We start from the raw sequence: 15,922 nt of genomic DNA, 5'->3' as shown, positions 1-15,922 counted from the left end.
CTCCCATCTTCTCTCTCTCTCTCTGTCTCTTCAGGTCCAGCAGACACCCCCCCCCGTAGGCAAAGGCGCAGGGAGGACCCCCGCCCCCTTTTCCTCTCCACCCCCCCCCCCACTTTGTCCCATTAAAGGAGGGAGGGAGGGGGTCGTCCTACGTCACGGGAGGGAAGCGAAGGGGGGAATGGGAGGGGGAGGGGAGAGTCCGTCCCCCCATCTTCTCTCCCTCCCTCCCTCCCCCCAAGCTTCTCTCCTGCCTGCCTTCCCGGGAAAAGACGGTCCGGGTTCACACAAGCAACCCAGCAAGGAATCTGCCAAGCCGGGAAGATCCTTCTCCGCATCCTCCTGCCCTTGATCCTCAGCTCAGGATCTGGTCTTGAGAGGGATCGGGTTAGCCCTCCTCTCTTATCAACCAGATCCTCCAGGAAAACACACAATCACACTCACACTTACACTCACACTCACACACACACACAGAGTGTGCCAAAGAGCCAGAGGACCAGCAGACCTTCCCCCCCCTCAATCAGGGAAGGCGCAGGGAGGATCCCCCTCTCTCCCCCCAAACCCTATTTCTCCTTTTCCCCCCCTTCTCTTTTTTCCTCTCCAGCCCCCCCCACCGGGGACTTTGCCCCCTTTAAAGGAGGGAGGGAGGGGTCCTCCGACGTCACAGGAGGGAGGCGGGGGAGGGAGGGAAGAGGCCAAGTCCTCATCCTCCTGCCCTTGATCCTCAGCTCAGGATCTGGTCTTGAGAGGGATCGGGTTAGCCCTGATCTCTACCAATCAGATCCTCCAGGAAGAACACACACACTCACTCACACACACACTCACACTCACTCACACACACACACACACACAGAGTGTGGCAAAGAGCCAGAGGTCCAGCAGACGTCCCCCCCCCTCAATCAGGGAAGGCGCAGGGAGGACCCCCGCCCCCTTTTCCTCTCCACCCCCCCACTTTGTCCCTTTAAAGGAGGGAGGGAGGGGGTCGTCCTACGTCACGGGAGGGAGGCGGGGGGGGAGGGAGGGAAGAGGCCGAGTCCCCATCCGCCTGCCCTTGATCCTCAGCTCAGGATCTCTCTACCTACCAGATCCTCCAGGAGAAAAAAAACACACACACACACACACACACACACACACACACACACACACACACACACACACACACACACACACACACACACACACACACACACACACACACACACACACACACACACACACACACACACACACACACACACACACACACACACACGTCTGGCAGGGAAGGCCCATTTCTCCTTCACCCCTTGAGTCACCTCTCCAGCCCCCCCACCAGGGACTTTGTCCGCTCAGAGTGGTATAGATGTATCAGATGGGCGGGATATAAATCAAATAAATAAATAAATAAATAAAATTTAAACGAGGGAGGGGGGGAGGGAAGAGTCCCTTTCTCCCCTTCCTTTGTTTCCTATCCACCGGTGGGGCGAAATCCTCTCCCCCCCCCGTGAATCCCCCCCCCGCCTCTCCCTCCGGAGGAGACCCAGAAGGGAAAACCGCCTTGCACGAAGGCCGAGCCCCGGAAGCCACAACGGAGGCGCCTTCTTCGGCTGTGCTCGGAGAGGCTGGTGGGGAGGGCGGCCATCGCAACCCCCCCTTGCAGATCTCATTCCCAGCCCCCGACCTGCTCTCCCCCACCCCCGCCCCCAGCGCCCCCACCTCCGTGACCGGGTCCCGATCCGGGCGCCTCCTGGGGCCGAAGGGGGGGGGAAAGAGGCGGCAGGCCCGGGGATTCAATCCGCTTCCGGCTCCCGTTCTGGGGGGGGGGGGAGGGAGGGCCTGGGTGGGAGGAGGCGGGGCTTCCACGAAGGGCGGGGCAGGGGGGGAGGAGGAGAGGGAAACAAGGGGGGGGCAGAGCCGTGGAAGGGCCGCCAAAGGCTCCCAAGAGCGTCTCCGGGCGGCCCCCTCCCCAAAGGTCTCCGCTTCTCAGGGGGGGGGGAGGAGAGGGTCAGACGAGACGCGCGGTTCCCGTGTCGCCAACCCGGGTTCACCGAGAGAGGCGGGAAGGCAGAGGAGAGGAGAGGAGACCCATCCGGGCACAGCCTTTCCTTCCTTCCTGCGCCTCGAGGATCCAAGGGCGCTCCCAGGCAGGCAGGCAGGGATCGGGGCCGCCTCTCCTCCTCAAGGGAGACCCACCACCCACCGCCCAGGAGAGAAAGGAGGCGCCATCATCATCTCCTTCCATCATCTGCTGGACTCTTCCCCCTCAGACTCTGTTACGCTTCTGGCGCAGAGTAAATGAAGACACTTTACCAGTTCTTCTTTGACGGTTATATTTACATATATGTACACTTATATACAGGCAGGTCTCTACAGCACATCTAGAAGTCTTCACACAGTCCGACAGCATGCGTGGCAGAAAATCACCTCAGAAGAAGAGAACATATCACAGACACAGTCCATATTTATACATAATCTTGTCTCTGTCCAGTCCAGTCGGGTTCCAGGTGACCTCATCTCTGCACCTGGGCTCTTTCTGGTTTCACCTCATTGCATCAGCTTAGGATGATGATTCAGCTTCTCTCTCATCTGCACATAATGGCAGCTCGTTAATGAAACATATATGGGTTCAGGCCTATAAAATTCTATACCCTGACAGACACATCCTGCCAATATGACTTGTTTATTTATCTTTTGGTTTTTAAATCACAGATGTTCTTTTATTATTGCTGAGGATCACTCATTAAACTTCTTTAATTTGATTACACGTTTGCTTATTCAGGTGTATTTACTTATGCACATTAATCAACTCATTAATATTCTCTGACTACCTGCTAAGCTTTACTATTCCTTTTATCTCCTTCACATTTCACACGCTAGCAAGGTTATGCTCAAAATCCTTCAAGGGAGGCTTCAGCAGTATGTGGACCGAGAACTCCCAGAAGTACAAGCTGGATTCCGAAGAGGCAGAGGAACTAGAGACCAAATTGGTAACTTGCGCTGGATTATGGAGAAAGCCAGAGAGTTCCAGAAAAATATCTACTTCTGCTTCATTGACTATGCAAAAGCCTTTGACTGTGTGGACCACAGCAAACTGTGGCAAGTTCTTAAAGAAATGGGCGTGCCTGACCACCTTATCCATCTCCTGAGAAACCTATATGTGGGACAGGAAGCAACAGTTAAAACTTAACACCAAAAAAACTAAGATCATGGCCACTGGTCCCATCACCTCCTGGCAAATAGAAGGGGAAGACATGGAGGCAGTGACAGATTTTATCTTCCTGGGCTACATGATCACTGCAGATGGAGACAGCAGCCACGAAATTAAAAGACAACTGCTTCTTGGGAGGAAAGCGATGACAAATCTTGACAGCATCTTAAAAAGCAGAGACATCACCTTGCCAATAAAGGTCCGAATAGTCAAAGCTATGGTTTTTCCTGTAGTGATGTATGGAAGTGAGAGCTGTACCATAAAGAAAGCAGACCGCCGAAGAACTGATGCCTTTGAATTCTGGTGCTGGAGGAGGCTCTTGAGAATCCCCTGGACTGCAAGGAGAACAAACCTATCAGTTCTAAAGGAAATCAACCCTGAGTGCTCACTGGAAGGAGAGATCCTGAAGCTGAGGCTCCAGTACTTTGGCCATCTCATGAGAAGAAAAGAGTCCTTGGAAAAAACCTTGATGTTAGGAAGGTGTGAAGGCAAGAGGAGAAGGGGACGACCGAGAATGAGATGGCTGGACAGTGTCTGCGAAGCAACCAACATGAATTTGACACAACTCCGGGAGGCAGTGGAAGATAGAAGGGCGTGGCGTGCTCTGGTCCATGGGGTCACGAAGAGTCGGACTGGAAGTGCAGCGCAAGAAGAATTCAAGGCCAGCAAGGGGTGGTTTCAAAAATTCCAGAAGAGAACTGGCATCCATTGCATGACAAGACATGGGGAGGCTGCAAGTTCTGACCATGCAGCTGCAGAAGCCTTCAAGGTGGAGTTTGCTGAATTCCTCAAGGAAGAAGACTACCTCCCCCAGCAAGTCTTCAATTGTGATGAGACAGGGTTGTTCTGGAAGAAGATGCCCAGGAGAACCTACATCACCCAGGAGGAAGAGAAACTGCCAATGAAGGACAGGCTGACCCTTTTGTTCTGCGCCAATGCCAGCGGAGATCTGAAGATCAAGCCTCTGCTGATCTACCACTCCCAGACTCCTCGACCATTCCAGCGAGAGAAAGTCAACAAGGCCCGACTGCCTGTCATGTGGAGGGCAAATGCAAGAGCTTGGATGACAAGGCAGCTGTTTCTGGAGTGGCTCTATGAGGAGTTTGCACTGACTGTCAGAAGATATCTTTCAGACCACCAGCTTCCTGAGAGGTGCCTTCTGCTGATGGACAACGCCCCGGCACACCCCCCATCCTTGGTGGAGGAGATTGATGAGGATTTCATCAAGGTCAAGTTCCTCCACCCCAACACAACACCTCTTCTGCAGCCCATGGACCAGCAAGTGATCAGCAACTTCAAGAAGCTGTACACAAAGGCACTCTTCAACAGGTGCTTCAACATCATCGAGGAGACGTCCCTGACGCTGAAAGAATTCTGGAAGACACATTTCAATATCCTCCACAGCATCAGACTCATCGACAAGGCCTGGCAGGATGTCACAGCCAGGACCTTGAACTCCGCTTGGAAGAAAATCTGGCCAGAATGCTTCGCAGACGGTGCCACGGAGGGGACTGATTCACAGCTGGTGAGGGACATCGTCACCATGGGTGAAGGCATTGGTCTGGAAGTTGACGAGGACGACGTAGAGGAGCTTGTGGAAGAACATGAAGAGGAGCTGACAACAGAAGAACTGGCAGAACTGCAAGCCGAGCAGCACAAGGCTCTTGTGGAGGAGCATTCCACAGAGGAAGTTCAGGTAAGCAGCAAGGAGATCAAATCCGTCTGCCAGATGTGGACCAAGTGCCAGGAATTCTTCGAGAGGCACCACCCAAACAGGACTGTCACAGGAAGACTTATGGACATGGTGAACGACAATGTGGTCAGCCACTTCAGAAAGATCCTTCACCAAAGGAAAAAACAGACCACATTGGACCAATTTTTCACTAGAATGCAGCCTGCAGGAAAAAGACAGCGAAAGGAACCCCCTGCAGAAGATGACCCAGAGGAGGGGACCTCACAGTGATGTCCTCCAGAAAGAAAACAACAAAAGATAAGTTGGTTGGTGGGTTGTTTGTTTGTTTGTTTGGTTTGGTGAAAAGTTGCTTTGTTTTAAAAATGTTATTAAAATGGTTTAATTGAAATGTGTTTTAGCCTCCAAACTCCCCCCTCTTTGTCTGAGGGGTCTGTGTGCCCCAATGATGACCATTTTGTGCTTCAAAGCACAAACATTTGTCTGAGGGGTCTGTGTGCCCCAGTGGTGACCTTTCCTTCCTTCCTTCCTTCCTTCCTTCCTTCCTTCCTTCCTTCCTTCCTTCCTTCCTTCCTTCCTTCCTGCCTCTTTTCCACATTGTTCCCTCCCTCCCTCCCTCCCTTTGGGTTGGTTTAGTTTGGTGGGAAAAGAGCTGTGTGTCTTTGTGCTGAAGAATTGTGTGGGTCAGGCATTCTGGCTTGCAAAGAAAGGGCTAAGGTGTGACTTCAAGAGTTCTGCCTGTGTTTTTGCAGAAGAATTGTGTGGGTCAGGCATTCTGGCTTGCAAAGCCTGGGTCAAGGTGTGACTTCCAGACTCCTGCCAGTGTGTCTTTGTGCTGAAGAAATCAGCACAACAAGCTTTAAAACATGTTCCTGAACCTTTCTTGACCTAAGAAAAAAAGAAACAAAATATCCCCCTCTAGTGGTCGAAGGTGGAATAGCAGCTTCCCATTAGTTTCTATGGACGGAAAAGAGCAGATACGGATTAAATGGTTTTCAATGCATTCCTATGGGAAATGCAGATTCTACATAAGAACTTTTCCACTTGAGAACCACCTTCCAATACGGATTAAGTTCTTAAGTAGAGACCCCACTGTATCCTCCCTTTTTTCTTTCTGGGAATGAGTAGTTACCAGAACACTCTTAACATGCTTATATAAATACTCCACTCCCAAGCCTACCCAGAGCAAAGTTTGCTGTCCTCTGAAGATGCCAGCCACAGAGACTGGCGAAACGTTAGGAAGAACCACCGTCAGAACACGGCCAAGAAGCCCGAAAAACCCACAACAATCATTAGATCCCGGCCGTGAAAGCCTTCGCGAATACATTTTATAACTCTGTTGGCTCTTCTCTGAGAGCTTGCCTCTAAAATGGCTTCCAATTGCCTGATTATGCTTGAGGTAATCCCTGGTGTCTTTCTTTCTGTTATCCCATCTTTTCCCACCAAATTTCACCTCAGAGAATTTGGGGTTCTTTATTTCTGTAATGTAATCAGCATTTCCAACTTGCCTCCATTCTTGGGCTTTTTGTCTATGACTAAGTACTTCAATTCTCGTGGCAGAACCAAATAAAATTGTTCTAACCCTATAATATTTTTCATATCTTCTAATGTCTCAACATTATCCTGCTCTAGCCATTTCTCCAAGTATCTGATTAGATTTGTCCCCAATTGAGAATATGATTCCTCAGGCTTTTTACTCAATGCTCAAAATTTTCACCTCAGATGTTCAGCATTGATCCCAAACCGCAAGAAAACCAATTTCCTGTCACCCTCATAGTCTCTGGCTTGATCTAAGGGCATTTGGGAATAAATGTCTGCTATATCCCCACTTATCTGGGACCTTAATACAACCATACGTTCATCTGATTTTATGTTAAAGTCCCAGCACGTGTACTCAAAAGAGACCAGGAATGCTTCTGGGCAATCACCCTTTCTAAATTGAGGGAATTTCTTAAGATCTATTTTTACATTTTCATTATTATTGTTGTTGCTATTATTATTTAGAGATGCCAATTCTAATCTTTTCAGTTCTAATTGATATTCCATTTGTCTCTTTTCTTGTTCCATTTCTTTTCTCTCATTTTCAGTTGTCACTTTTCTTGTTCCATAGCCATTTCTCTTTCTCTGGTTTCAGCCTCAGCCCTAGTTCTTATTTCCAGCTATCTGGCTCCAACCTCAGCCCTAGTTCCTATTTTTAACCAAGGCCACATGTGGGGAATAAATTCCGTGGGTTTTTTCTTAAATGACTCTTTTTATTATATGTGTTTTATTTTATTTTATAATTGGAATGTCTAATTTGTTATTTATTTGACTATTAATTTACTGCATTTTTTCTTTTTTCTTCTTCTCCCCCCCCCCGTCATGGAAAGGAAGGCCTGCTTCCCCAGCGAGGGGCCTCAAAACATCTCAGTGATCACGGGTAGAGGGAGATATGGCATTGACACAGCCCCTGCTCATGTTAGAAGAACGGTGAACAGATGTTTAAAGGCTGTGCACTCTTCTGAGGCTGTGGACAACTGTCAGTATCGAGGTAGCCAGCCCAACCATCTCTCCACTCTAAAACTGATGGTGTTGAATGCCAGGTCTGTATCCAATAAGTTCCAGTTGATTGATGATCTTATCCTGGAGGAGGATGCAGACCTGGCATGCATCACTGAAACATGGATAGGTGGAGAGGGGGGCCTCTCCTAGCATTCACCTGTCTGCCCGGTTAGGCTGTCCAGCATCAGGGTAGACTGGAGGGACGGGGGGAGTAGCCATTATATATAAAAACACCTTAGATGTTACTAGGAGCTCCTCAGTGGTGAAGCTGGGTCTAGAAGCCCTTCACAGGTTGATAGGGGCAGGGAAGGTATTGGGATCTTGCTGGGTTACCATGCTTCCCACAACCCAGCCATTTTCCTACTGGAGCTGGCGGACTTTGTTTCTGCAGCATTGTTGAGATCCCCAGATCTATTGGTTCTGGGCAGTTTCAATGTGCACGCAGGGGCAGAGATCACTGGGCCGGTGTGGCGATCCCCTCTGAAGCCCCTATCCCCTCAGGTCTTCACGAGGTTCTCGCCCTTCTTACTTTGCTGCCACCAGGTATTGCTGCTTCAATACCATTTAATCAAAGAGACATGTGTACTTTTAAAACTTAAGTTATTTATTTGATCAGGGAAGTTAACATCAGATTTAATCAATAGGTAAATCACAGGTTGCTAATCACTTGAATCTGAATCAATTCTACTTTAACTTTAAAGCTCTATCAACTCTCTGTTCCATTCAGCGTCCTTACAGATCTCTAACTCACTCTTAGTTCACTCTTAAGTTTCACACTGTCTCTCACTCACAGAATCTCTCCACATACTCCACACAAGCCTTTATATCCAGCCCCGTCCCCCCTTGGTTCCACCTTCCATCCTCTCATTGGCTCCTTACTCCACTGTTCAGTTGTGATGGATGAGTGAGGCAGGGCTGGTCGCTACAGCCAGCTCTTGAGTTCTTGGAAACCATGGCTTCCTTGAACATGTCCCAACATGTCAACGGCCCCACCGACATGGGCGGTCATACACTGGACCTGGTTTTTTCCACCAATTGGAGTCAGTGTAGTCTGATGGTGACTGTTACGGTAGTTTGGAAACCACCTGTCTGTCATTGCTGTAGCTGCATGTCATCTGCCAATAGCATGATGGAAGGTGGGACATAAGGGATGGAGCCAATGTATATAAGGGGAGTGAATGGGTGTGAGTGTTTTAGATAGGGACTAGATAGGGACCAGATAGGGACTGGTTAGGGACCGGTTAGGGTGTTAGGGTTTGTTCCTATTGTGAAGAACTGTGCTATATAGTGAGGGTCTGTGAGAGTGTGTGAGTGAGTGATACTTTATTACATTGATTGTCTTATTATTTGAGTGATTAAAGTGATTTACCATTCCTTTTGTTATTACCAATAAACACAAGTTTTTATTTTCAAAATCATTTATTAGTCTGAAGATTCATTTGAGGGGATGGTTGGTGGCAGCGTGAATTAAGTGAGTGTGTGAGAGTGTGACATGGCAGCTCCTTGGTGACGAGTGAGGAGGCTGTCACAATAAAACTGGTGTCCAGCGGTGGGATATGAGTTGTCCAGCAAAGCCTTGGCCAAAGTGACCAGAGCAAAGGTTTCAGTTAGGGGCACCTGAAGTGGAAAGCGTGGGTTACCTTCTAGGATTTGGCTCACGGGGAGCAAATCTAGTAGAGGCGCGCTATAACTTCAGTGTGTAAACTGAGAGTGTCCTTGTCCAGCTCTGTGGTGTCCATTTTGTGAGGGAGAGTGGCCCAAAGCAAAGGCTGTGGTGATTTGGTCAGCGTGTCCTGAGTTAGGGTAACTCTGAGGGGACATCATGAAGACCAAGGGCAGCTAAAAGCTGAGGGATCTCCATTTAAAACAGCAGAACCTAGGTGTGGGTAGCGCTGTATTAAATTTAAGAGTGGTGCCAAAGGCAAAATAATAAAGTATCCTTAGTTTGGCAAGGGGCCCAGTGTAAAAGGGCAAAAGCCAAAGAATCTTAGTTACTGTTACTAGCTGTGTGCTGGTGAACACTGCAACTCATTATCACAGACCATAGCACAGAAAGGAAAAAAGTCACAAAAGAGCCTTTTGTGTGAATAAAATGCCCTTAACCCGTAGTAGAAAAACTGAACTTGAACCAAGATCTGCTGAGATGGCAGCTAGTTCAGATGAAGAGTTTAATGGAGAAGAGGAAAGATTTTCCTCAGCTCAAGAGGAAGAGTCCTCTAGAGAATATTTGGCAGATCTCAGAAAATTTGAGTTAGCACAAGCACATGAATTCAGAATGAGGCAATTAGAATTAGAAAAGAGGAAAAATTGAAACAGATAGAGATGGAGGAAAGAATGAAGCAGAGAGAGAGAGAAACTGAGCTGGAAAAAGAGAGAATGTCTTTTGAAATTAGGAGATTGGAACTAATGAATCAGAACAATAACAATAAGAGAAATTCCAACTCTGAGGAAGGACAGTTGTCAAAAGCAGATTTGAAGAAATTTCCTTCTTTTAAACAAGGAGACTGTCCAGAAGCATTTCTAACTCTTTTTGAAAGAGCGTGTGCTGATTTTTCTGTCAGAGAGTCAGAAAAAATGATAATTTTAAGATCTCAAATTAGTGGGTGTCTGGCTGAAGTCTACGCTGACATGCCAATCGATATGATTAAAAATTATTCAGAATTTAAAAAGATGGTGTTTGCTAGGTTTGGCATAAATGCAGAACAGCTGAGACAGAAATTCAGAACACTGTCAAAGAAACCAGATGAATCTTACACACAGCTTGGTGCCAATGTAGTTAAATTCAACAATTTAAAAATATTATAGGGTTGGAACAGTTCTATTCCCTTTTACATGGTGAAATTAAATACTTGGTGACAGACAAACGACTGTCAGATGTTAAACAGGCAGCTGAGATTGCAGATTTCATTTCCCAAATTAGAAAGCCTATGTATTCTGAGGGAAAAAACATGAGGAAAACATGGGAGGACAACACTAAATATTTCAAAGGGCAAGTTAAGAGCCAGCAGAAATTGGGCAGCCATTTTGTTGGAAAGCCGTCAGAACAGGGCCAAGCCAAGAGCCAGATTTTGGAGGGAAAAGAAAAATTAGCTGGAAAAAGCTCATGGAGCAACCGAATTTGCTTCCACTGTCATGAGAACGGCCATATTGCTTCCCAATGTCATAAAACAAAAGAAAATAAAGAAATTTTACCTCAGAAAATGAATTTAAACAAGGCCAAATCTGTTTACTGTATTCAGAATGATCAGATAGCTTCCCCTAGAGAGGAGCCTGTTGTCATGGAAACGCCAGCAGAGGGCTCTACAATTGATACTTTTAGTGGAAAGGTCTCAAGTTATGTCGATAATCTTCCTATTACTGAAATAAGACACTGTCTATATATAAGAACTGATTCCCAATTATTTGAATCAGCTGGTGATAATATAGGAATATTTGAAAACAACTATTTAGCTTTAAGAGACACGTGCTCACAGTTACCCTTTGTCACCCTGATATTATACCTCAGAGGCACATTATTCCTATTGAACATATGACAATCAAAGGGATTGGAAAAGAAGTGGTAGTTTTGCCTGCAGCAGAAGTTTTAATTCGTTATTGAGGATGGCAAGGAAATTGGCGGGTTGGAATTTCCTCACAAATACCTGCAGCAGTACTTATAGGGACAGACCTCTCAAAACACGTTAAGAGTGCGTTAGTAATTACTCAATCACATCAAGAACAAACTGAGGCAGCTGAAAACATTACTGACTGCCAAGGGGGAGATGAAAATATACCCCAAGCTGAGGCATTTTCACTAGAAATACCACAGAAAAATATATTTTCCCAAGAGCAGCAAGCAGATCCTGCGAGCAAACACCGTTCCCTGGAGAACGCGTGAAAGCCTGGACAGAGAGTAATCAGGAGTTTGCACATGCTAAAATAGGCTGAGGGAATCCTGGAGCTCAGCTAGCCGTGCTACAACCCTCCTTCTTACAAGTCTGCCCACATAAGAACACCCTTGTACTCTCAGATATTACTGAAAGAAAAACATGTGGGCTTTGTAGTCCTTAGACTTAACTAGCACCACAGGCAGGACTCCTTAAGTATGCTAGGCCGCGGCAGCACTCTCAGATGACCCTAAGACAAGTGTTACTGTTCAGGAAACCAATTGATTTTTATAATCATTATTTTATTAAAAAATTAGCATGTTACTAGGTATCAAAACCAAACTAAGTCAAGGCAAGTAAATAAGCATTGTGTTAGTTATTTACAACTCTGTAGTGAGGCAAAGAAAACATGAAAAATAGAAAAGTGTTCAAAAACCTTACAAGAATACAAAAAGCCATTAAAAAGAATAACAACAGTTCCAGTCAAGTAATTCAACAGGAAAAACAAAATAATCCAAACATGTGAGCAAAAGGCTATAGTCCTTAGTGATCTTGTAGAATCAAAATCCTGTACTACAAAGAAAAATCCAGTAAGTATCCCATTGTCATTAGAAAATTACCAGAGCATAGTCCATATGAAGTATTCCAAAAGTAAGAGCCCATAGAGAAATAATTCATAGTCCTTAGGAAAAAGCCCATAGGTCCAAGGGTAATCCAGTATAGTATAAGGATCAGTCCATGTAAAGATTGGTCATGATAGACTTCAGGGTTGGTCATGAAAGATATTAGGGTGAGTCACGAATGACTGAAGAGTTGGTCTTGAAAGACAATGTCCATAGGCAAAAAGTTCCTTTTTCAAGAGTAACTGGCAAGGGCTTATCGCACCTTCCCACGATGTCATCCAATCAGAGTTTGTTACTAGGCAAAAAGTCCTGGAGCACCACATGACTTCTTTCCCATACACACCAGATGTTATTTGGGTACTGTGGTTTAGCAAAGAGTCACAACAATTTCCATCTATCTAATCACACCTAGTCCTTTCTCAGGCTCTCAGAATAACATTCTCTCTGCTCGCCTAGAAAACAACCTGTCAGCATAGCATAGATACTTTATACAAAGAAACAAGATGGAACCTCTCTTGCTCATTTCTTAATTACAAACCCCATATTCCTTACAAGATTTTAATTCAAAAACCCATCTCATCACAGATCCCACTTTAAAATGTTGTTTTGATAAAGTGGCCAGCAGAGAATTATCCCCTGAATCCCCTGAACCATTCCTTATCAAACATGGTTTGCTGTACAGAGAAACTCTGATGAATATTTCAAAAGGGGGACAGGAGATTAGATGCCAATTAGTTGTACCAGACAAATATCGCTCAATGATTTTAGAAAGGGGATATTCAGACATATTTGCTGCACATTTATGTATAAATAAGACCAAACAGAGAATAACTCAGAACTTTTATTGGCCTGAAATAGGAAAACAAATTAGAAATATCTGTCAGAGATGTGATGTGTGCCAAAAACAGGGTCATAACCGTGACAGGACTAAAGCTAAGCTATGCCCTTTACCAGTAATCTCCACACCTTTTAAATGTATTGGAGTAGACATTATTGGACCATTACCTAAAGTTACGAAAAGGGGAAACAGGTTTATTCTTACCATTATTGATAATGCCACAAGATACCCTGAAGCCATTCCTTTGAGAAACATTGAGACCCATACTGTAGCTGATGCCCTGGTAAACTATATGAGTAGGATGGGTTTTCCTTCAGAGATTATAACAGACTTAGGAACATCATTTACATCCAAACTGATGAAGAGATTGTGGCAGATTTGTGGCGTTAAACATTTAGAAACTTCTCCCTATCATCCTCAAAGTAATGGGTTAACAGAGAAATGCAATGGGACCCTTATGAGAATGATTAAAGCATATTTAGCTGAGAACCCTAATAACTGGGACCAGAAATTCCAATTACTTTTACATGCCTACAGATCAGTCCCACAAGAGAGTACTGGTTTCAGCCCTTTTGAATTACTATTTGGGAGAAAAGTGAGAGGTCCACTTGATCTAATTAAGCAAAATTGGGAACAGGTTGTAGAGGAAGATCCTCAAAATGTAGTTGTTACATACAGCACTGATGTTACCTGTCTGTCATGGGTTTGGAGGGAAAGTTCCATCCTATGGGGAGTGGAAGGCGGGACATCAGGAGGAGGGGCTGTACTGTATATATATGTGGAGCGTGTGTGGAGAAGGGGAGAAGCTAGAAGAAGAAGCAGCAGCTGGGAAGAAGAAGCTGGTGTGGGAGTCTGTGTGTCAGACAGGGTACTACTGTGTGTCAGTCAGTACCAACCTGATAGGTTCAGGTGTCTGTATGGTTAGCCAGAACTGATAGGTTCAGGGTCTGTGCTTCAAGTTAAGTGTTCTGTGTGAACCAAACTGTGTGCATGTATGAATGAGACTAAGCCATGTTACTATATCTTATTCAACTGATCATTTTATTTTCCCTGTGTGTTGTGTTAAATAAACCTTATTCTTTTATTTGTTGAAAATCCATCCCTGGTCTGTGTGACTTCTTATAGGGAATGGTTGGTGGCAGCTTAGTGAAACTGTGGCATTTCCCAGTAGGTCTGGGGTTGCCACATTGATTGGTGTCCAGCGTGTGGGATACGACTGGTCCAGTTGTCCAGCGGTCCAGCAAAGCCTTGGCAAGTGTGCCCAGAGCAAGGGGGGTCTAGTCAGGGACAATCTGAGAGCGCGTAGGTAATCTTCTAGGTGTGCCTCACGGGGAGGTGCACTAGTAGAAGAACGTGTAACCTCAGATTGGGGGCTAGATTAGGGAGCTCTGAGGCAACCTGTTTTTGGCGGGAAAAAAGCTGAGGCAAAACTGTGAAATAGCAGTGAGCTAGCTTGTCTGCTGAGAGGCCCAGCAGAGGGGGGTAGACTCTAGCTCGCAACTGTTGCAAGTTAGTGCTGAAAGGACAGCAGCAATCTATAGAGAAAGCTGGTTCTGAGGCAAAAGAAAAAAAAAGTGGTCGCTTTATTTTGAGGCTTGACTTTTGAAAGCAGCCTGTTCTGGGGGGGAGTATGCCCTTGACTCGAAGCCAAATGGCAGAAATGGGTGAAGTGAAAGACCCCCAGGTTGACCAAGGTTCTGAGGATGAATTTGGCTCAGTGCAGGGTGACAGCACGGGAGAACAGAACCCAGAACTCAGAAAATTGCTCATAGCCCAACAGCATGAACTGAGGATGAGGCAATTTGAAGTGGAGGAAAGATTAGAGAGAGAAAAAATGCAGGAAAGGGAAAGGCAAAGACAATTTGAAATAGAGAGAATGGAGAAAGAAGAAAGATTAGAGAGAGAGAAAATTGCTCTGGAAAAAGAAAGGATGGCGTTTGAGTTGAGAAAATTGGAAATGATGAACCAGAACAATAATAACAATAGGGATTCTGAGGGAGGCCAATTGTCTAAAGCTGACCTGAAGAAATTCCCTGTGTACCACAAGGGAGATTGTCCTGAGGTGTTCTTTTCCCTAGTGGAAAGAGCGTTTGTGGACTTCTCAGTGAGGGAAACTGAGAAGATGACCATTATGCGATCTTTAATCAGTGGTAGCCTGGCCGAAGTCTATTCAGAGATGCCTGAGGAACTGATGAAAGATTTTGCAGAGTTTAAAAAACTGGTGTTTGCAAGACATGGGATAAATGCGGAACAGCTGAGGCAAAGATTCAGGTCCCTCACAAAGAAACCAGAGCAGACTTTTACCCAAGTGGGGGCCCAATTGGTGAGGCTGCTTGAGAAATGGCTATCTCAGGAGGGGACAGAGACCTTTCAGCAGCTCAAAGACTTGATAGCGCTGGAACAGTTCTATTCAGTCCTGCATGGGGAACTGAAATTCCAGGTGAGGGAAAGGAAACCAAAATCTGTGGCAGAAGCAGCCGAGATCGCAGATTTTATTTACCAGATAAGAAAGCCCTTAGGTGAGGAGAAATCTGTAGGAAAACCCAAAGAAACCTACAGCAAGTACTCTCAGGGACCAGGGAAAAGCCAGCAAGGGGGAGGGGCCCATGGTGAAGGGAAGCCCTCAGACATGAAACCAAGACCTCAGATTTTGGAGGGAAAACCAAAACAAGATGAGAGAGAATCAAAATACACCAGAAAATGTTATTTCTGTCAGGGAAAGGGCCATCTAATCTCAGAGTGTGAAAAATTAAAGCAGCTAAAAGGAATTGTGCCTCAGGATTCGAGTGGAACCAAGCCAAAAGCTGTGTTCTGTGTCCAGAAAGAGCAAGGCTCATTGTCACTGAGGGAGCCTGTTGCCATGGCTACTCAATCTGGAACAGCTACATCTGCTGATCAGGCTGAGGAAAATGGTCCTCTTGTGGAGGTCAGGCGCTGCCTACTGGTGAGAACAGATTCTCAGTTGTTTGAGACAGCAGGGGTGGACGTAGGAATACTTGGCCATCAGTATCGGGGGCTGCGGGACACTTGTTCCCAGGTGACCCTGTGCCATCCAGATATTATTCCTAGGGAATATATAATCCCAAATGAGAGCATGAAGGTGGCAGGGATTGAGGGGCAGGTGATCTCACTGCCAGTAGCGGAGGTACCTGTCAACTTTCAAGGCTGGAGGGGAGTTTG

General features: G+C 46.1%; 3 protein-coding genes across 10 annotated transcripts in view; all 3 read right to left on the bottom strand.

The window, feature by feature from the left end:
• Positions 1 to 15,922, bottom strand: part of LOC140706082 (uncharacterized) — a 276,919-nt gene that overhangs the window by 135,172 nt on the left and 125,825 nt on the right. The window contains exon 1 of one of the 8 annotated variants that reach the window (XM_078384429.1): positions 1,693 to 1,788. The exons of 6 other annotated variants lie outside the window; for them this stretch is intronic. The gene's annotated coding sequence lies outside the window, so the exon portion shown is untranslated. Of the gene's footprint in view, positions 1 to 1,692; positions 1,789 to 15,922 lie in introns of those variants that run through there. One more of the 8 variants, XM_078384444.1, reaches the window with a different exon arrangement.
• The window catches only part of LOC144586363 (uncharacterized), a 222,623-nt gene that overhangs the window by 135,172 nt on the left and 71,529 nt on the right, over positions 1 to 15,922 (bottom strand). The window lies entirely within an intron of this gene.
• LOC140706335 (uncharacterized) overlaps positions 1 to 15,922 on the bottom strand; it is a 68,337-nt gene that overhangs the window by 20,226 nt on the left and 32,189 nt on the right. The window lies entirely within an intron of this gene.

This window comes from Pogona vitticeps, chromosome 1 (genome assembly GCF_051106095.1).
Source record: "Pogona vitticeps strain Pit_001003342236 chromosome 1, PviZW2.1, whole genome shotgun sequence".
NCBI lineage: Eukaryota > Metazoa > Chordata > Lepidosauria > Squamata > Agamidae > Pogona > Pogona vitticeps.
This window is presented reverse-complemented; position numbering and strand designations above follow the sequence as displayed.